Genomic DNA, 22748 nt, shown 5'->3' on the forward strand with positions numbered 1-22748 from the left:
GTCTTTCATAGTTGCTGATTACCTTCTTTTTCTCTAGTAACAAAAGATATCCCTTCCTTTCAAGCCTAGCTCATTTGCAATCAACAGAATTCTGAGCCGGATCTGCTGCTGACTCTATAGTGTATACCTTTAGGGAGCGACAGCGCAGAGTCAATATCTTATTTTTAGAACAGAATAGAGCTGAAAAGGTAGATTTTTTTAAATTTTTTTCCTTGCCGTCATTTGCTGTTGATGTTAACAGAAAAGATTCAAATTTGTGAACAAAGCCTTGTAACACTTTGCAGGTGCAAGGAGGAGGGGGGTTAAAACAAAAGGCTTGAAAAGCCTAATGGTATTTCTCGTCATTAACAACTCTTTGATGTTCATACTCTAGGCTGTCTTTTATCTTTTCTTTCAGCTTTTTTTTTTTAACATTAAAAGATCCATAGTCCGGGTAACGCTCTTCTTTTAAAGGTGCAGGGAAAAGGCTTGTTCTTAGGTAGAACGTTCTAATGATTTTTATATAGGTCAAGGAATTTGGATCATTATCTCATCAGCAACACAAAGGTGCAATAAAGGCTAAATATTACTTAAATTGTTTATACATGAGTTGACACTCCTGCTTTTTTTTATTACACTGTTATATTTATGTTACTCACTTATATAGCACCATTAATTCCACAACACTTTACAACCATTATCATCACTGTCCCCATTGGGGCTCACAATCTAGATACCCTATCAGTATGTCTTTTGGACTGTGGGAAGAAACCGGAGAACCCGGATGAAACTCACACACACACAGGGAGAACATACAAATTCCTTGCAGATGTTGTCCTTGGTGGGATTTGAACCCAGGACCCCAGTGCTGCAAGGCTGCACTTCTAACTAAAGAGCCACCGTGCTGATTAATCTTTATAATCACCGTAACTTTCTAGATTTCTGGAAAATGAAACTCACTAATTGTTTTCTCTCCTCTTCTCCATTTACAATAAGTTTGGTTCACAAGTTACTATTTTTCATTTTTTTTATTTAATTTAACCCATTTTACAGGGTAGAGATTTCATCAAGGATAAAAGGGGTTGTCCACCTTTAAGAAATTTTTTTACTACTTAAATTTAGGGGCTAAAAATAATATTTGCGATTTGGTTTCATTAAAAATTTTGCACAGTTTGGTTTTTACAGGTCCTTTGTTTCCTTGCACGGTCAACTTTGATGTGGCATGTAGTCATAAATCAACTGAGAGGAGGTCAGAAAAACACAGATAACAGAGATATAAACTTGCCAACTGACCATCATAGCCGAGGTCACTGATGGTATCATGGTTATCTCATTTTGCAGCCAGCAATAGAGGGTATGGAAAGCAAACAGTGCAAAATTTTTAATTAAACCCAATTGCAAAAATAATTTTTAGCTCTAATTACATGCTTTGAATGAACAAAAAAATATGTCCAGAAATGTGGATCTCAAGCTATGGTGACTTGATGGAGGAACGATCTGTAGGAAGATTGATCTTGTGCAAGCATGGAAAGAACCACCAGGGTCTTCTCCACCATAGTATCAAGCCATCAGGTTGTTGGTCTTCCTCTTTACCTTGTTCCTTCCATTTCTCCATCCATGATGTCCTTCTCCAGTGATTGCTCTCTTTGTAGGATAATGTGTCCAAAGTAGGCAAGTCGTAGCTTGGTGATCCTTTCTTCCAGTGACATGTCTGGCTTTATTTGTTCCAAAATTGATTTGTTTGTTCTTCTTGCCATCCATGGTATTGATGACATCCTTCTCCAGCACCACGTTTCGAAGGCGTCAATTCTTCTTCTGTCTTGTTTCTTTATTGTCTAAAATAGTTTTAGATTTTAAGTTTATACAAAAGTGGCAATATGATGCTGTGTACGTCATAAAGGGAGACCCGACCATGTATGATAGCATTAAAAGGAAAGTAAGAAGTATATTGTTTTTTTTTAAATAATGAGGTTGTTCAGTGGTAGTCCAACGCCCGGCACCCCCACCTATCAGCTTTTATCAGCTCCATTGGCGGCCTGATGTAAACATTTGCTGAAGCCAATAACAGCTGACCGGTGAGGGTGCCGAGTGTCCGACTACCAACGAACTGATATTGATGACCCGTCTGGTAGAAGGGTCATCGATATCATATGACCAGAGAATCCTATAAAAAACAGATATTGAATCATTCTATTTCTGTAGAGGAAAGAAGCAAATATAAATAGCAAAATGAAACATTTTTCTCACGTGCAAAATACAGCTTGATTTTCATCAGTTTTGGATCAGATTATCATCAGTGATTGGTCCATGTGTCAATTTTTACCATCAAAGTTTCATCAGTTTTTCTCGAATGCAGCAAACAACTAATGGAGATTTCTCAGCTTCTTCTAGCAAACAGTCACTGAAGAATGGACATCACTAGCATGCAACTAGGATGCCATCAGTATGGTGTCTGAGTTTATCATAGACCCATTAGATCTGAGACTCGGATCAAAAATTATATTTTTATGATTTATTTGGCTTGCACTAAAAAAATACGGATATATAAACAGTCACGTAGACTATGATGGGTATATGTTCTATTAAGGCCAAACTCGGTGAAAAAAAGGCAAAATGAGAGATGAACATTGATGGCATTTTTGGATGTTTTTTTTCTTTGTCGCCTTCCTGTAATTTTCATTTTTGCCTGATCTATTTCATACTCTAGTTCCATGGATCGTGTTGGTAAATCTTTTATATAGTGTGACCAAGTTACGATGTTGCAAATGCAGCATCAATAGTAAAAAAAAATAAAAAAAAACATTATACTCACCTTCAGATGGCCCCCGGTTTCCTCAGCGATGCGTCCGGTATCTTCGGCGGCTCCCGATGCTCTAAAAAGGACCTTCCGTGACGTCATTTAGTCATGTGATGGTCACGTGACCATCACCTGACCGCTGACGTCAGCGGTCGCATGACCATCACATGACTAAATGACGTCACGGAAGGTCCTTGCAGACCACCGCCAGAAGCGAAGGAGACAGCAACGCCGCTCAGAGGAGACCGGGGGGCGGAAAGGTGAGTATAAGGTTTTTTTTTATTTTAATTCTTTTTTAACTACAGGTACTATGGTAACCGGGTCTGGAGGAGAGTCTCCTCTTCTCCAGACCTGGGTACCATCCGCGCATTGAACCGCATGATATCCGCATCTGCACATGTAGTCATGCGGATGTCATGCGTTCCAATGCAAGTCAATGGCGGCTAAAACGCAGCGATTCCGCAAAATAAATGGTAGTGTTGCGGATTTTTCTGCAGTGATAATCCGCAGCGGAAATTTCCGCAGCATGTGCACAGCACATGCGGATTATCATTGGGGAACATGGCAGACCTGCTACCAAGCGTTTTTTAAGCATTTCTGCTGTGGAATTGCCGCTGCGGAAACGCTTAAAAAACGCATAGTGGGCACACAGCCTTATAGAAACTTTACTTTAAAGTGTGTTACCAGTTGTTTGCTACTTAAGGTTGCCCAGTCCATAAAAAAAGTTTTATTTTAGAGATTTCCCATAGACTGGCTCAAAACTTGTGACTTTTATATGTCAGTTTTCTGGAGTAAAAGCCATGATTAATTCCCTGCTATGTATTTCACTTCTTCATATTTTTCAAGACATGTGATTAGAAACATTCTTGTCCACCAGTATAAACTGTGAAGAAAATAAATGTACGCATAGGAGGAGACATAGGAGGGTAACTATGAATCTTTCCCTGCCAATTTTCTGGCATCAAAAAGTTGCAAAATTTGATGCAAACTGTATTGTGAAAAATTTGTCCTTTTGCGCTGATCCAATCATTTTTATAAAAAAATTGTCGGGTTTAGCAAAGGGGGTCTAGTGAACCACAGAACAACAAATTTATTATATCATATGTAAATAGCAACTGAAATTTACGGATTTTGTATTCTGGCACACAAGCAGCCCAATAATTGACCAAAATATGTGCACCTTTTTGGAAATTTTTCTGGCATATGAAATGATATGATATTATCAGCAACCATTAATCCGTACACGTATTACATAACCTCAGCCGAACTTGTTGCAATGATGGATTACTTCAACACTGAATTACCAGCCTGTGAAATGTTTTGAAAGATTTTATATTAGTCACACATGGCGCTTATTCATCAAAGCTTTACTGAGGTATTGTAATGATAACAGACCCAAGTGAAACTTCCTAAATCTTGCGTATATAATAGACAGGATACTTTTCCTAAACTTGCATCTGGCCACTTAGCTCTATATAGATATCAACTAGGTGGAGAAAAGATTATAAGAAGCTTTCCCCTATATTCAAACATTTCAGTATAGCTGCACTTATTTTACTATGATATAGGGATTTCCAGAACTTTATTTACTTTATTTAAGGATTAGATAACTGTATTTTTAGAAGCTGCACTGGATAAACTGCATGTAAAGACAATTGCTTTATGGCAGGGGCGACCATTGCTCCCATCTCTTTAACTCTCCCAAGACACAGGGGTTTCCTAAACTTCTGGACCTCTAATAGTCACCCAACTAATTAATAGACTGGTCTGATGCAGAAGAGACCATTTGTGTTACCAGGTGTAACTAGGGACCTTATCAAGTCCGACCTCGGATGAACGGTGGCTTGTCGACTCCATGTTCCGAGGAGGGACGAGGAAGGCAGACTAGGTGCTAGTCCGTGACTGACCTCGGATGGATGGCAGCTGACCCCCAAGGGACAGGAGGGAGGCACAGGCTGGCACAGCTGATAGACAGGCAGGCGGCACGGCTTGATAGACAGGCAGGTAAATGGCAATACATGCGCTGGGACCTGAGAGCTAACAAGAGTGTTTAGGAAACAAACTTACAACGTTGCACAGGCACCTCCATGTTTGAGGAGGTGCGTTAAATAATCAGTGTCCACTGGCCATTGGCCGAGAACACTTTAGGGCGACGCATGGCCCCTTTGAGAGGAGGGGAGCGCGCGCCCTAAGCTCAGTGCCCGGAATTATGGTCGCTGTGCGTGTACCCCAGACAGCATCAAGCGAGGGGAGTAAGGAGGAGCAGGACATTCTGGCAGGGTCCGCGGCGGTAACGGAGTCGGCGCCTCTGCCTAGGGAGAGATGCAGGAGGCAGAGTTGCCGGCGTTACAAAACCATAGATGTCCATAAATTAAGCTATGTATAATAATGAGAAATGGCACAGGAAAATAGTATTGAACAACCTTACTGAAATTTATCTAATACTTTGTACAAAAATGTTTGTTGGTGATGACAGCTTCAAGACGCCTCCTCTATGGAGAAACTAGTCGCAGGCATTGCTCAGGTGTGATTATGTCCCATTCTTCCACACAAACACTCTTTAAATCCTGAAGGTCCCGTGGGCTCCTTTTATGATCTCTGAGCTTTAGTTCCTTCCATAAATGTTCTATTAGATTCAAGTCCAGTGATTGGCTTGGCCATTCTAGCAACTTTATTTTTTTTCTCTAAAACCAATTGAGAATTTCCTTGGCTGTGTGTTTCGGATTATTGGCTTGCTGAAATGTCCACCCTCGTTTCATCTTCATCATCCTGGTAGATGGCAGCAGATTTTTTTAAGAAGGTCTAGGTACATTTCTCCATTCATCCTTCCTTCAATCATATGAAGTTTGCCAGTGCCGTATGGTGATAAACAGCCCCACACCATGATGTTCCCACCTGCAAACTTCACTGTTAATATGGTGTTTTAACATGGTGTGCATTATGGCATCTAAAGAGTTCAATTTTGGTCTCATCTGACCAGACTATATTCTCCCGGTATTTCACTGGCTTTTCGAAATGTTGTTGTACAAGCTGTAAAAGCACTTGAACATGCGTTTTGTTCAGCAATGGAGTCTTGCGTGGTGAATGTGCATACAAGCCATGGAGATTGAGTGCATTACTTATTGTTTTCTATAAAACAATTGTACCTAATGATTCCAGGTCTTTCTGTAGCTCTGCACACGTGGTCCTTGGTTCTTGGACAACTCTTCTGATAATTCTTTTCACTCCTCTGTCTGAAATCTTGCGGGGAGCACCTGGTAATGGCCGGTTTATGGTGAAAAGATGTTCTTTCCACTTCTGGATTATCGCCCCAACAGTGCCCACGAGCACCTTTAGTAGTTTAGAAATTCTTCTGTAACCAATGCCATAGGTATGTTCTGCAACAATAAGGTTGCAAAGGTCTTGAGGCAGCTAACTGGTTTTACCCATCACAAGATGCTTCTTGTGTGGCACATTGGTAATGAGACATCTTTTTCTAGGCCATCAGTTGAACCCGCTGATATTATTTTTCACTAAGTGGTAGGATTGCTTTCTAATTACTGATACATTTCAGCTGGTGTCATGACTTTCCATGGCTTTTTGCACCTCTCTTTCTTCATGTGTTCAATACTTTTTCCCTGTGTAATTTTTCATTATTACACATAACTCATTTTATGGACATCTATGGTTTGATTTCTTTGCCTGTGTGGATGGGTTGTTGCCGACATCTGGTGAGAATTTCATGTCAACAGCACCTTTAGAAATATATTTACTTAGAAAATTGGTGACGTGGTCAATAATTATTTCACCCGCCGTATTAACCATTGGAAGTCTAAATAAATTATCAAAGATAGTTCTCCGATTTGGAATAACTGCAGCATGACAGTGTTATTCTAAATATTAAAGTAATCTGCTATCTATAAGATAATAATTTTGATGATCGAGTGAGGTGCAACTGCTGGGACCCCCAGTGATCCCGAGGTCAGGGCTTTGAAGCCACATCTTCAATGGGGCAGAGGTGCGTATTCTGGTCCTCACTACATTCAATAAACAAAACCTACAAAAGACAAAAGACAAAAATATATCTCATACCCTACCATCATTATATATAAATGTAAAGCAAAGTTGCATAATAAATATAGGGTACTTAGTGAACTATTTTTGATCAAAAAAAGTATACAAGCCGTCCCACCAGCGGCAAGGTGACCCTAAATTGGGACGGTACCTATACTGCCTATATTAACAACCTTACTGTATATCAAAGTTGAAGTAATGCATATAAAAGGGTAGACAAATAGGACCGGGTCCCAACTCCAGACCACCCAGGCCCGTGGTAAGCTACATATATACCAGTCAGCTCAACAAAGGGGATGCCACACCCTTAAATTGCACAGAATGCAAACAAGACAAAAGACCAAGTAATGTGAACTGAGGTCTAAAATGGTAGACATGCAAGAAATAGGAGCATGTTCACACTAGCAAAAAGAAACAAAACCTACAAAAGACAAAAATATATCTCATACCCTACCATCATTATATATAAATGTAAAGCAAAGTTGCATAATAAATATAGGGTACTTAGTGAACTATTTTTGATCAAAAAAAGTATACAAGCCGTCCCACCAGCGGCAAGGTGACCCTAAATTGGGACGGTACCTATACTGCCTATATTAAAAACCTTACTGTATATCAAAGTTGAAGTAATGCATATAAAAGGGTAGACAAATAGGACCGGGTCCCAACTCCAGACCACCCAGGCCCGTGGTAAGCTACATATATACCAGTCAGCTCAACAAAGGGGATGCCACACCCTTAAATTGCACAGAATGCAAACAAGACAAAAGACCAAGCAATGTGAACTGAGGTCTAAAATGGTAGACATGCAAGAAATAGGAGCATGTTCACACTAGCAAAAAGAAACAAAACCTACAAAAGACAAAAGACAAAAATATATCTCATACCCTACCATCATTATATATAAATGTAAAGCAAAGTTGCATAATAAATATAGGGTACTTAGTGAACTATTTTTGATCAAAAAAAGTATACAAGCCGTCCCACCAGCGGCAAGGTGACCCTAAATTGGGACGGTACCTATACTGCCTATATTAAAAACCTTACTGTATATCAAAGTTGAAGTAATGCATATAAAAGGGTAGACAAATAGGACCGGGTCCCAACTCCAGACCACCCAGGCCCGTGGTAAGCTACATTTATACCAGTCAGCTCAACAAAGGGGATGCCACACCCTTAAATTGCTCCTATTTCTTGCATGTCTACCATTTTAGACCTCAGTTCACATTGCTTGGTCTTTTGTCTTGTTTGCATTCTGTGCAATTTAAGGGTGTGGCATCCCCTTTGTTGAGCTGACTGGTATATATGTAGCTTACCACGGGCCTGGGTGGTCTGGAGTTGGGACCCGGTCCTATTTGTCTACCCTTTTATATGCATTACTTCAACTTTGATATACAGTAAGGTTTTTAATATAGGCAGTATAGGTACCGTCCCAATTTAGGGTCACCTTGCCGCTGGTGGGACGGCTTGTATACTTTTTTTGATCAAAAATAGTTCACTAAGTACCCTATATTTATTATGCAACTTTGCTTTACATTTATATATAATGATGGTAGGGTATGAGATATATTTTTGTCTTTTGTCTTTTGTAGGTTTTGTTTCTTTTTGCTAGTGTGAACATGCTCCTATTTCTTGCATGTCTACCATTTTAGACCTCAGTTCACATTGCTTGGTCTTTTGTCTTGTTTGCATTCTGTGCAATTTAAGGGTGTGGCATCCCCTTTGTTGAGCTGACTGGTATATATGTAGCTTACCACGGGCCTGGGTGGTCTGGAGTTGGGACCCGGTCCTATTTGTCTACCCTTTTATATGCATTACTTCAACTTTGATATACAGTAAGGTTTTTAATATAGGCAGTATAGGTACCGTCCCAATTTAGGGTCACCTTGCCGCTGGTGGGACGGCTTGTATACTTTTTTTGATCAAAAATAGTTCACTAAGTACCCTATATTTATTATGCAACTTTGCTTTACATTTATATATAATGATGGTAGGGTATGAGATATATTTTTGTCTTTTGTCTTTTGTAGGTTTTGTTTCTTTTTGCTAGTGTGAACATGCTCCTATTTCTTGCATGTCTACCATTTTAGACCTCAGTTCACATTGCTTGGTCTTTTCACTACATTCAATGTTAATAGGGCTGCCGGAGAAAGCTTGACTGCCCACAGACAATGAATGGAGTGAAGGTCGAGTATGAGCACCTATGCTAAATTCAAGAGGGAGCGGTAGAGCATTGTTCTCAGGGTTCCAGAGGCCTGATCTTAAGATTGATTCTTTCTCCATTTGTGAGCCACTTTCCCTCACTCCTGCACCCAGAATAGATCATTCACTATGAGACTTTACTAAAAACTGTCTTGATCAAAACAGGATGTACTGCCAGCGCACTGACATCAGAATATAGTTGCCTATTGAAAATCTTGGAGAGGGAATGAGGGACGAGCAGAGTGAGGGATCAGGTAGATGTGGCGCCCCTGAGGGTTCAGTTGCCACAGAGGTACTGTACCTCAACCAGAGATGTGGCATCTCCTTCTTTCAGGTAAGGATGGAGTACTGCCCGGGACCCCAACACCTGCACTCAACACTACACTACTCCAGGACGGCTGGAAGGGCATTATGCACTTCTTCTGCTGTCCTGTCCCTGGCTGGAGTGGGGGGAACCAAAAGTGAGCGGGAACCAGTAGTGGGTGTGGGTGGAGGACGCAGAACAGGGGAGCACTTAGAGAATATATATATATAGGAAGCTGATGCGCCCCCTGGGCCATATTCTTTAGGGGAATACCCGGAGCCGGATCAGATGGGGGTTGTAGTCTTCCGAGTGGCTGTGACCCGGTCCGTGCCCAGGGTGTCAAGCTCAGAGTATGTGGCAGTCCTACAGATGTTATAAAGTTCTTAATGTCGACTACGCCACCCGTTGTATTGCGGTCACTATGGCCGCCGCTGCAGCAGGGTCCGCTGAGGCTGATGGTGTTGGTGCAGCTTTTGGTAGTATAACCCCCAACGGGTGGGGTATAGCCTCAGGGGGTCAGGTGCAGAGGATGGGGGTTGTGGTGGTGCAGCATAGATGTAATTAAAGACAGAGTCGGGTTGTGCAGTTTAGGGTATTTACTTACTGCTGATGTTCCGGTCACTCCAGCTTCAAGTGACCACCCGAGCCGTGCTGCGTCCACCAGGTCCTGGATTCAGCAAACCCCCAAACAAGTCCGGAGCGTGACCCTGAGCTCTCCTTCTGTCCTTTCCTCTGGCCGTCCCCACTAGTGATCCACCTAGGTCCAGCTCCCTCGGGTCTTCTGTTGGGAGACCCTTGGCCTTGGGTTCCCTGACCCTCCACGTGGTTTGCCTTCGGGGTGGATGTGGTGGGTGGCCGTGGCAGATCCTGCCCACGGCCTCCGGTCTCTGGCTAGGGTGTGCTTTTGCCCCCACCAGTTTGGGATCCGGTACCCTATTGCCGACTCTTCACCCGGGGATTGAATTTGGGTTCTCAGAGTCCTCTCTTTGTCCCCTCTGGGTCTTTCTTGCTTTCTCCTCTCTCTCTCTCTGGGGCTGCTCTGCTCCTCTGCTTCTTGCTCTGACAGACTGACCCTGATCTTTGATGGTGCCCACCTTATATACTCCCTCTATGTGTGAGCTCAGGTGACCAGCACCCAATGAGCTCCTATCTTTACCCAGGCTGCTCCCCCTATCTGCCCCTACACTACTTGGGATGTACCACCCCCCTCCCACTCCAGCCAGGAACAGACTCGGTCGTACCTGCACATTTCTAAGTGGGAGTACCGTTGGTCTGCTCCTCGGAAATGGGATGTGTGTAGTGCATGCAGCCTACCGAGCTCAGTTCCACACTCCATCCTTACCCGGGAGTGGAATATCACACCTCTGGCTGAGGTGCAATACCCCTGTAGCAGCCGAATCTTCAGGGTGCTACATTCCCCCCTGGTAAATCACAGCACGTCCTCGGGCTGTAAGATATAAACAACACCAAAACATACATTTTTTTTCATAAACATTAACATATAAAACATCACATATATTATCAGCAATAAACTTTCCATATAAATAACATTCTCGTCGCCTCTGGCTCCTCCTCCGGTCACTGTGCAACGCGTGACCGGGTAAAGTGCGACAGTCTTTTAGAAAAATGGTTTTCCTATAAAACCGGTAGGGGGCGCTTTAAGACGCGCAACTATATACAGGGATATGGCCGCTCTCAGTCCTCGGCCAGGTATTTAAGGGAGGAATGACCGCTCTCAGTCCTCGGTCAGTGGGATTAAGGGAAAAACGGGTAAACAGTTCACACTTGCTGGTCCCAACGGGGACTATGATAGCAGCAGTAACAGTTCACGGTGCCCCGACGGGCAACTATATACAGCTTCTGCTTCGCTGTACTTAACGACGACGTCCTCCTGCTCTTTCTTTATGGTTTCCTTTAGCTTCAGAACAGATCTTCTCCCAGATGCGGCACTCTTGGTTTTATGGGCGCGGTGGTGTTAGCGCCCGGGTTGCCCGGGCCTTGCGGCCAGGCCTGGGGTATCTGGAAGGTGAAGGGCACCGTAAGGACGGCGGCGCCCTGGGCTACTTGGCCCTGCGACCAGGCCGGGGGCTCCGCGGAGGTAGGGGGCGCTGTTGGTATTGCGGCGCCCGGGGGTACTAGGCCTTGCGACCAGGCTGGCGGTACTTCCTGCTTGGTCACGCTCGGGGTCGAGGCGTGTGACGTCACAGGGGTCGCGGCTCCCGTTTGAGGCCTAGTCTGCGGCGGTGACGTTGCAGCGACGGGCACGGCAGGATAGACTTCGGGCTCTGCGACGGGGAGCTGGGGCAGGTACGCGGTTTCCCAGTTTGGGGTATAGACGTCCCCTTTACCTGCCTCCACTCGTTCGGCTCCCTTCTCGGCGCCGTCTCCGGCCTTCAGTCCTCCCGCGCCATCCTCAGAGGCGGTCTGTCTCCTCGTCTTGGGTGGCGTGCTCCGCTGACAGGTCTCGGTCTGCTGGGCCATCTCACGGCTCCACTCTGCCAACGTCTCTCGCTGCACCCGGGCCATCCTCCTTGCGAGGCCCTCCAGAGCGGTCTGTGCACACTCCCGGTCTCGGGGGAGCTGTGCTAGGACCTCCACTAGGCCTAGTGGGGTCGTTGCTTCCAGCAGGCTCCTGACCAACGGGTCGGTGCTGCTCTGCTCTCCTTCTGTTGTTTCCAGCAGGCTCCTGGCCAGCGGGCCGGTGCTGCTCTGCTCTCCCTCCTCTGTTTCTAGCAGGCTCCTGGCCAACGAGCCGGTGCTGCTCTGCTTTCTCGCCATCTCCGGGTAAGCTCCTCCGAAATTCTTCTCCAGGCTTCTTGCCTCCGGGTGCGCTCGCTCCAGACTGCTCCAAGCGACACCCATCTTTGTTCTCTCCTTCTCAGTCCTCCCACTTCGAGGGCGGTCCCGGGGCCACTTGGTGATTGTCAGCTCCAGGGGCAGTTCTTTCACGCTGACAGACACCTCTAGCATCACAGTCTCTGTTGGTGGGGGCGGTTTCCACTTTTGGCGCCATTTTCGGTCCTGGCCCACGATGGGAGGTGGCCTCTTGCCACCCTCTGGCACGCCCATAATGGCGTCCGCTCTTCCAAGGCGGGAAACCTTTGGAAATGGCGGGAATCGTCTCCCAGTGGCGGGAAACTCTGCAGATGGCGGGAAAAAGCTGTTAATGGCGGACAACCGGCGGGAATCGACCTGTGATGGAGTCCGATGGCGGGGACCCTCCGGAACCGGCAGGAGACTTCTTTTTGAGGTAAACTCGTTCTTTTCTTCAGGCACGCAGTACCCGGTTGTTGCGGGCACGTAATCCTGCCGACTACGCCAAAGTTGATGCGCCCCCTGGGCCATATTCTTTAGGGGAATACCCGGAGCCGGATCAGATGGGGGTTGTAGTCTTCCGAGTGGCTGTGACCCGGTCCGTGCCCAGGGTGTCAAGCTCAGAGTATGTGGCAGTCCTACAGATGTTATAAAGTTCTTAATGTCGACTACGCCACCCGTTGTATTGCGGTCACTATGGCCGCCGCTGCAGCAGGGTCCGCTGAGGCTGATGGTGTTGGTGCAGCTTTTGGTAGTATAACCCCCAACGGGTGGGGTATAGCCTCAGGGGGTCAGGTGCAGAGGATGGGGGTTGTGGTGGTGCAGCATAGATGTAATTAAAGACAGAGTCGGGTTGTGCAGTTTAGGGTATTTACTTACTGCTGATGTTCCGGTCACTCCAGCTTCAAGTGACCACCCGAGCCGTGCTGCGTCCACCAGGTCCTGGATTCAGCAAACCCCCAAACAAGTCCGGAGCGTGACCCTGAGCTCTCCTTCTGTCCTTTCCTCTGGCCGTCCCCACTAGTGATCCACCTAGGTCCAGCTCCCTCGGGCCTTCTGTTGGGAGACCCTTGGCCTTGGGTTCCCTGACCCTCCACGTGGTTTGCCTTCGGGGTGGATGTGGTGGGTGGCCGTGGCAGATCCTGCCCACGGCCTCCGGTCTCTGGCTAGGGTGTGCTTTTGCCCCCACCAGTTTGGGATCCGGTACCCTATTGCCGACTCTTCACCCGGGGATTGAATTTGGGTTCTCAGAGTCCTCTCTTTGTCCCCTCTGGGTCTTTCTTGCTTTCTCCTCTCTCTCTCTCTGGGGCTGCTCTGCTCCTCTGCTTCTTGCTCTGACAGACTGACCCTGATCTTTGATGGTGCCCACCTTATATACTCCCTCTATGTGTGAGCTCAGGTGACCAGCACCCAATGAGCTCCTATCTTTACCCAGGCTGCTCCCCCTATCTGCCCCTACACTACTTGGGATGTACCACCCCCCTCCCACTCCAGCCAGGAACAGACTCGGTCGTACCTGCACATTTCTAAGTGGGAGTACCGTTGGTCTGCTCCTCGGAAATGGGATGTGTGTAGTGCATGCAGCCTACCGAGCTCAGTTCCACACTCCATCCTTACCCGGGAGTGGAATATCACACCTCTGGCTGAGGTGCAATACCCCTGTAGCAGCCGAATCCTCAGGGTGCTACATAGGAAGCCATCATAGAGTGGGTAGTTGGTCAGTGAGTAGTAAGAGAGGAGGAGAGGAGGGGAGCAGAGTCTCTTTAGGAGCTCTGCTCCAGACTGGGGCCTAGTAAGAGAGGCCCAGGAGTGAGAGGGGAGTCAGGGAGGAAGGCTCCAGCAACAGAAGGGGTCACAGGGGGTACGGCGAGTGCAGGACGGCACACGTACGCCCGAATCTGCCAAGTGTCAGAGGGATCAGGCCGCAAGAAGGGAACCGGTCCCTGGACTAGCCGAGTTACTCCAGGTCTTGGCTGGAAAACCGGAGGCTTCTGCACTTCCATGGTGCAGTTGCCACAACCTCACCCTAGCCGCCGTGAAGGGCACCAAGTAAGTCCAGGAACTTCAAGTTGCCCAGAGGGATCTCAGAGTACCCGATCGGGACTTTGTGTGGCGGGGCGCAGGGCAGGAGGGAGAAGACCCAGCGCGGGAAGTCGGCTAAGGGAGGAACATGAAGAAAGGGGGTCCCGTTAAGTGCTTCTGATACACTTGAGGGAGTGCTGATCCCCTGCCTGGCAAACGTAGTGCGATGCGGGAGGCTGACACCTGGACAGTGTACCTGAGGAACCTAAAGAACTGTGAGTAAACTCGGATGACTGCACCCCACTGTTTCTGTCCGTTATTTCTACCACGCTACCGCCCCTGCACTACAACGCCCAGCATCACCATCTGCATCCCTTTCATCAACCCTGCCCCGGGGGGGCCCACTCCGCCTGTGGAGAGCAGAAACATCCCAGCTGCCATCCCATCACCCCCGGAGGTCTGCAGCAGCGCTGGTACCCATTACCAGGAGCCACAGGTGGTGTCACGAGACAAAACTGTTAACAAAACCCCTTTTAAAGAGTGACCCAAGGGTACGGGCCCGGGAGCCGACTGCCGTGACATCCCAAGAAGGTAAAGGCCCGGGTACCGAGTAACCCCCGTATCCCCTTGGGCGCGTCACAGACAACACAGACTTTTGCTACAGCTTTCAAGTTAGTGTTTTATCTCACTCCAGTGTTAATAGCTGCACAGCTCATGCTCAATACTGCTGTATAATGTCCCTAGGGCTACTGCTGCATCTAAATGTGTTACAGAAAGATAGGAAAGAATGAATTCCTCATTTTTCTATGTGCTGTTTATGGGAGAGATCATAGCAGCCCGTCACCCACCAGCTCAGAGACAACTGAAAATTAGAGACAGAGGGGAAAATTGGTGAAAAATGCAGGATCAAAGACACATAATGGACAGAGATAGTGTTATTCATCATGTTCACGACAGGTATGCATTAATGAAACTGAAAAAATGTGGATTCTTACCACATTAATTTACAATGGCAATATCTTTCATAACAGGAAACTTACAGTGAACTTGGCAACTCTTTCAGCAGCAATCTGCACAAGTTTACTCAGTTCAACATTATGCACAGGTAAATCAAACTTCTTATGTCCCAGATGTTCTCCACCGGAAGCAAATTGGCTACATAATATTTGGAATTGAAGCCAGATACAACATTATTGGATGAAGATTTATGAGATCATTCAAAAAGACTGTTTTTGGCTAGACTTATAATTGCAAGGAATTGGTTCTCACTTACAGCTTCTACAGTTAGGGAGTGGTGTAATCGATTTACACTGACGAGCAAAAGGGTAACAATGTTTTGAGCTTTTGACTTTCAGGCTCCATATCTCACCATCCATTACTGCTTCGAACGTGAGACTACCATCATTTTATAGACAATCATCTTGCCTACCTCATACATAAATTTGACTTGCAACTATTTTGCATATGATTAGTTATGCAGACTCTTGTCTTGTCACCGCATTATTACTGTTTTGCTCCTAAGAATCATTGAAATCTGATTTCAGGTCTTTTCTACACATTCAGAAAGTTGGTGCATACTGATCGACTCACTTAGATATGTATACAATTTTTTCTTCAACCCTACCCAGAAGTGTTCAATTGGGTTGAGATCTGTGGACTGTAGGGGCCAATCCAGCACCTCTACTTCTCTGTCATTGAACCATTTGTTTGCCAATCTTGACGTAGCTTCAGGTCGTTTTCCTGCTGGAACACTATGTCGTCCTTTTCAAACCAAGAGTACTTGAAAGTACGAAGTAACTCATCTTTTAGGATACTCACATATAGCTCATATGACGCGCCCCCTGGGCCGTGGGGTACTCGGTAGCCGGGCCGGTCGGTGCTGGGGATGTCACGGTGGCAGTGACCCCGTCCGTGGCCCCAGTCGGTCAAATTAAAGGGGGATGTAAAAGGGGAATTAAGTTTTTTAAAGATAATGTTCGTGACGCCACCTGTGGTATGCGGCTATATGGGGCCGCCGCTGCGGTGCAGAACCGCTGGAGCTGATGGTGACGCAGCAGAGTTGGTTCAGCTCTCCACAGGCAGAGCTTAGCTCCAGGGCAGTAGATGGTGATTTTCTGAGGTAGATGTTGTTGGTGCGGTGTAGTGCAGGGCTGGTGGCGCAGTAATGAGCCAAGGACACAGTGGAGTGCAGTCTTCAGGCTTTACTCACAGTTAAAAGCAGTTCCAGGTCACCGCTGCAGCCAGTAATGACCGCCCACGTCGTCCTGTGTCCTCCGGGGTAGGGATCCAGCAATCTCTCAGGTACATCAGGAGCACTTAAACGGGACCCGTTCTATGTACCTTTCCCGGGCGTCTCACTGCGCTGGCTCTCGCCCTCCTGCCCTGTGCCTCACAATCAGTGTCCCAAGCCAGTGGCCTCGGGTCTTGTCGGGCGACTTGCAATCCCCTGGACCCTATGTGGCCACCTTTTCAGCGATATAATTGTGGGTTTTGGCTGCAATACCTTGAAAAAGCTGCAGCCTCCGGTTGGCTAGCTGAGCCTGGTTGTTCTCCACTAGTTTTGGGGCCGGTCCCCTTCTGTGGCCTGATCCCTCCACGTCTGTGTGAATTTGGGCGCACGGGTGGCTTCCTGCACTCACCGTGCCCCTGGGATCCCCTCTGTCTCTGGAGCCTTTCCCTCTGTTCCCATCCTCTCTCACTCTCCTCCTGGGCCTCTCTTCCCAGGCCCGCTCTTCTCTCTCCTGAGCGGAGCTCCTCCTGAGCTCCCACTCCCAACTGTCTCCTCCCTGTACTGTCTGCTTCTAGATGGTTCCCCTTCTTCTTATACTCTTCCTGTCCATGCCCAACTGATCTACTTCCTCCACCCACCTCCTCTACCTAGTTCCACCCTCCAGCTAGGGACCAGAGACTGTGCTTTCCCTTAGGAGCAATCTCGCCCTTCTCTACTGAAGTGGAGTGTATTGGATGTGGGTGTATGGGTCCCGGGTAGTACTCCCTCCTTACCTGAGAGTGGGGTACCACACCTCTGGGTGAGATGCAGTACCTCTGTGGCAACTGGACCCGCAGGGGTGCCACACATCATTGAGACCACCATCGATCCTGGTGAAGTATCCAACACCTTTGACTGTGAAACAACCCCATATCATCAGACTTATTTTACCAAATTTGACAGTTCCTTCAATTTTTCGATCCGTTAGCCCCATTTTCCCTTTGTGACCCATTTGCACCCATCAAAGCTTAGTTTATTGACTTTCATCTCATCGCTCGAAATCACCCGTTTCCAATCTTCTACTGTCCACTTTTTGTACTTTTTTTGCAAACTCGAGCCGATGCTTCTTATGACGATATTGAAGTCGGGGCTTCTTCACCTTTTTTCGGACCACCATTCCCAACTTGTGTAACGTATAGTGTAACTATATGGAACTTTATAAGTAATATACATCACAAGGACAAAAGTATTGGGATCCCTCCACATTACATGTACAGGAACTTATATGACCTCCTATTCTAAATCCTCAGACATTAATATAGAGTTGGTCTCTTTAAAGCTGAAACAACTTCCACTCTTCTGGAAGGATTTCTATAATATTTTGGAGGTGTTTTGGGGAATTTTTGCCCCTTCATCTAGAGGAGCATTTGTGAGGTCAGATGCTGATGTTGGACGAGAGAGCGAAGCTCATAATGTCTGTTCTAGTTCATCTAAAAGGAGTTTGATGGGGTTGAGGTCCGGGCTGTGTTCGGCCAGTCAAGTTCTTCTGTACCAAATTCACCTAAGCTGCCTTATGGGCCTTGCTTTTTGCACTGGGGCACTGTCATTGGGAACAGAAAAGGACCATCTCCAAACTGTTCCCACAAAGTTGGACGCTACAACTGCCCAAAATGTCTTGTATGCTGAAGCTTTAAGATATCTCTTTACTGGAACCAAGTTACCTAGGTCAACCCCTGTAAAACAACCCCATAGCATTATCCCTCCTACACCAAATTGTACAGTTGGCACAATGCAGTTAGGTGGGTAACGTTCTCCTGGCAATTGCAATACCCAGATTGGTTCATCAGATACCAGATAGAGAAGTGTGATCCTTCAATTCACAAAATACCTTTCCACTGTTCCAGAGTTCAATGGTGGTGGCTTTACACCACTCCATCTGACAGTTGGCAATGTGCTTGGTGATGTAAGGCTTGTGTGTAGCTGCTTGGCCATGAAGCCCTCGGTGGGGGCACAGTTTTGTGCTGATGTTAATACCAGAGGTGGTTTGGACTACAGTTATAGAGTGAGCAGAGCGTTGGGGACTTTTCTGCCCCTCAGCACTCTGTGACTCCACTCAGTAATGTTATGGGGTCTCCACATCGGGGCTGAGTTGCGGCAGTTCCTTCATATTCTCAAAAATATCACTCACAGGTGATGGGGGGATGTTTAGGAGGGAAGATAAAGGATAAAAATAAAAGATTTCAGCAAGAGCAAGGATCATTCTGACATGCTGTATATTTCTATGCACATTTCTATAAAGCCAACGTGGGACACTTTCCACTGTAGTCATGTTCAGACTTTGTGCAAATGACCTTCACTCTATTAAATAGCAACCTCTGAGTCCCCTTTCAAGTAGGTCTCCACAAGTAGCACTCCTGAGCACATCAATTCATTTTGGTTTGCGATCGTGAGACGTGCTATGCTTCAATCAGACCTCTCTTATTAGTTTGTGTGCAGTCAACTACTTAGTGATTTGATGGTTTTGGTTAGAAGCCAATTTTCTAACGTCTTTAGCTTTCATTCTTATCTCCACGTGGCAACAGTAGATCAAACGCAGTATATTAAAAATCACTCTGAAAGGAAGGCTTTACAAAAATGTTACATAAATTGCACTTAAATAGAGCCTATCAAAATGATTAACAATGCACAGTGGCTCAGACAGAAAAGACGTATGAGCCGTGGACCCCGCACCTCCCTCGCTATGGCAGATACTATTTCAACTCTAAAGCATAATGCAATAAAGGGAGACTAAATGCTTCATTATTTACAGGGATAACTTCTAGTAGCCAGAGACAGAAGTGATGGGAAACTTTTCAGTAAAAGTAAGAAGAATAAACAAACATAAACTAATCAATATGGTATAATAAACCAATAGTAACTAATTCAACTTTGTAAGGTTATGCGCAAACGTACGCTCTTAAATCTGCCTGAATAAGCGCTTAAAAGAATGAAACGAAAGAATGAGAAACGAAAGTCAAACTGCTTAGGAAATGTAAAAAAATAACTAAAAAGCTAAAAAAACTTACTTTAGAAAAACTCGTCGGATTTGCCCGCCTGGAAAAGATGTCATGTGCACATCTCTAGGGATATGCATACATAGATTTTTTTTGTGGGGGTCAAAATGAAAATTTCTAGTAGAAATCGCTTGAGGAAACGCTCCTTCTTTGAAGAGTTTTTCTTTTACTGGGAGTAATTCCTCAGCTCGTCCAATTCATGATGATCTGTGCAGTATCTTACGTCAGAAATCTTATTCCAGTCCCTGACTGGAGTTAAATTTTTGGTGAGGTGCATGCCACTTATTGAATCAGGATCGTCTGACTCCAAAACGCCCCCTCATCAAGACCGGCGCGAATATCAGCTGTCTTGATGAAGCGATGCCATACTTTTTTTTTTATCACCTTGCATTTTTAAAAACTTGAAGAGGTAAAAAGCTCAAGAGACTGAACATAGGAACAGCAATATGGTTCTATGATAGAAATGAACAGTAAGAGTCTTTCAAGCACTTTTTGAGTGATTTTTCAGGCTTTTTTTTTTAAGCTGACCTGCTAACAAAAATTCTCAAAAATGTAGGCTCTGATCACAGTGTATTAGAATCTTATGTCAAAGGTAAATATACAGTATATTGAGAATTTAGCAACACATATCTCTGTTAATAGTTCTCACAAACCCTGGCAGCAAATGGATATTCCACAGCTGAGAAAATCAACTTTGAATGTTTATGTAAATGTGAACGCAACGATGGGCCAAATCCTGGCTGGTGCATTGATCCTCCCACCTAAAGTCACCACCATGGACTTGACTATGTCTGTCTAGTGGTGCTGAACAGATGTCTATCAAATATATTGTAGGAAAGAATCTCCAACGAATTACAATGTTTTGTTTCTTACTTTGATTACGGCTATTCTTACAAAACCAAATATTTTTGTGGGTCCTCATTATACAAAAAATTTGAAAATTCTTCCTACTTTTTTTTGTCCAGGGCATGACCCCCCTCATTGCCTACATAAAGTAGTGTCATTATTTTCTTCTCCATCCCTTGCATAAATACATACTTCCTCAGATGGGTCTGGTATTGTTATTATAGGGAGTGTAGCTAACGCCTGGAATCATTCTGGAGCTTCACATATTATGTGAAAGCCGACTTTCAAAAATCTTCACACTAAGATCAACTGTACCTTCATTTGCTTTGTCCACAGTTAGAATTTTTTTCCAAAGTTTTTTAATATTCTCCCCAGTTACTTAAGTTACTACAGTATTAGCAGCAATACTAGAGGCAACGGATAGGAGTGGGTTTCTGCTATTAAAGGTGATATTTATGAATTATTAAAGAGGTTTTTCCCATGAACAAAGTTAATTTTAATCAATAGATCTTTGAATGAAAATAAGTTCCACAATTGGATGTGTTTAAATAAAATGTTCCTGTGCTGAGATAATCTTATAAATGTGCCCCTGCTGTGTACTGTGTAATGACTGTGTCTGACCCTGCAAGAACATGGTCTGATCATACCACATCTCCTGGGCAGGGTAGGAGGCAAAAGAGTATACAGACATTACAGCATGGGATCCAAATAATTCTTTCTTTGAGGTAAAACATTGCTTAAAAATAGGCAGTGAAATGTTTTCCCTCACAAAAAGAATCAGCTGTGATCCCGTGCTGTCCTGTCTGTATACTCTTTTGCTTCCTCCCCTGCCCAGGAGCTGTGGTATGATCAGACCATGTTCCTGTACGGTCAGACACAGCCATTACACAGTACACAGCAGGGGCACATTTATAATATTATCTCAGCACAGGAACATTTTATTTAAACACATCCAGTTGTGGAACTTATTTTTATTCCAAGATCTATTGATTAAAATGTACTTTGTTTATGGGAAAACCCATTTAAGCATAAGACCAGTGACCTATACAATCAGCACAGAACGGTGACACCATTTCGCTTCATCAAATTGATGAAAATCTATTGGGTATTGACGAACCTTATAAAAGTGCGCCATTGTGGACTTATTGCACTTATTAGATGATAATCTAAAGGGCATCTATTATTCTAAAACTCCAATATTAGATGGCTTGAGGAGGAAATCTGGCCTTAGAATGACAACATTCAAGATATCAACATTCAAGGCGAACACTCATGATTATATCAGCTGATGCCCAGATGACTTTTATAGACTTCAAATTAGGCAAATTCCCTTATCAAGAAACATTTTTTACAAAGTGTAGATAGCAAGTCACATTTTTTTATGTTTGAAAAAAATACCAGAAGGCACATATAATCCATACTCACCATCCCCTAACCATGCACTGTCCTATAACCACTACCTGCTCCATGATGTCTTGTCATGGCATAAGAATATGTGATCTGATCACATCTAGAAGAAGATGTAGTTGTATTGGTTAGGTCCTTACAAATTGTTAATATGATGGTGGAAAGCCACAAATTTTGGGTCTAAGGCACAGGAGGAGCAACAGATAGCCTTGTGCAGCAGCATGCAGCTCACAGGCAGTATGCAAATTCCAAATCATTACAGAAAGGAGAGGACATAATCAATTGACAGTCCTCTTACATCATCATCATCATCAAGCTTTTTTATTTTATCGGTGCAAACATTTAGATCAGGAAGGGGTTTTCCTAGTAGTGGATAACCCCTTTAAGGTCAAAGACCTTCAAGGTTTCCCAGCAAGACATTGTACGGAGCATCATACAGACTCCACAGGTTTGTTGTGTTCTTCTCATAGTGCAACTAGTTGTCATCTCTTCTTCATTTAAGCAATGTCCACATGGAGTAAAATAAAACCTGAGTAATTAGACCAGGTTACCTTCTACCATTGATACTCTGCACGTTATTGCACCTTTTTATTATTGCTAAAGTTAAATTTTTCAGCAATTTGTGGGATCGGACAAGACGGTAAGTCTTCTTTCTTTACACATCGTTGACTCTTGGCCACTCATGGCCCTGTCGCCAGTTCACCAATTGTCCTTCATTGGAGCACTTTTGGTACTAACTACCTGGTAAACCTCACAAGACTTGCCATTTCTAAACTTCTCTGACCAGTGGTCTAGCAATCACAATTCGACCCTTGTTAATGATACTCTTACGCTTGCCCAATTTTCCTCCTTCCAACACATCCACTAAAACTGACTTCACTTGCCTAATATATCCCATCCCTTGACAGGTGCCTTTGTCAAAAAATAATCAAAGTTACTCGTTTCAATAGTTTAAGGCTTAAAGAGGTTGTCCACTACTTTTACATTGATGCCCCATCCGTAGTATAGGGTTAATAATGTCTGATTGGCCGGGGTCCTGCACCTGGCACCCCCGCCGATCAA

General features: G+C 45.0%; 1 protein-coding gene across 1 annotated transcript in view; it reads right to left on the bottom strand.

Moving 5' to 3' along the window:
• Window positions 1-1184: 1184 nt before the first annotated feature.
• Window positions 1185-22748, bottom strand: part of MYO3B (myosin IIIB) — a 263260-nt gene continuing 241696 nt past the window's right edge. The window contains exon 27 of the mRNA XM_073646976.1: window positions 1185-1814. The gene's annotated coding sequence lies outside the window, so the exon portion shown is untranslated. The remainder of the gene's footprint in view (window positions 1815-22748) is intronic.

This window comes from Phyllobates terribilis, unplaced genomic scaffold (assembly GCF_046119375.1).
Source record: "Phyllobates terribilis strain yellow unplaced genomic scaffold, ASM4611937v1 Scaffold_9__5_contigs__length_417890890, whole genome shotgun sequence".
Classification (NCBI taxonomy): domain Eukaryota; kingdom Metazoa; phylum Chordata; class Amphibia; order Anura; family Dendrobatidae; genus Phyllobates; species Phyllobates terribilis.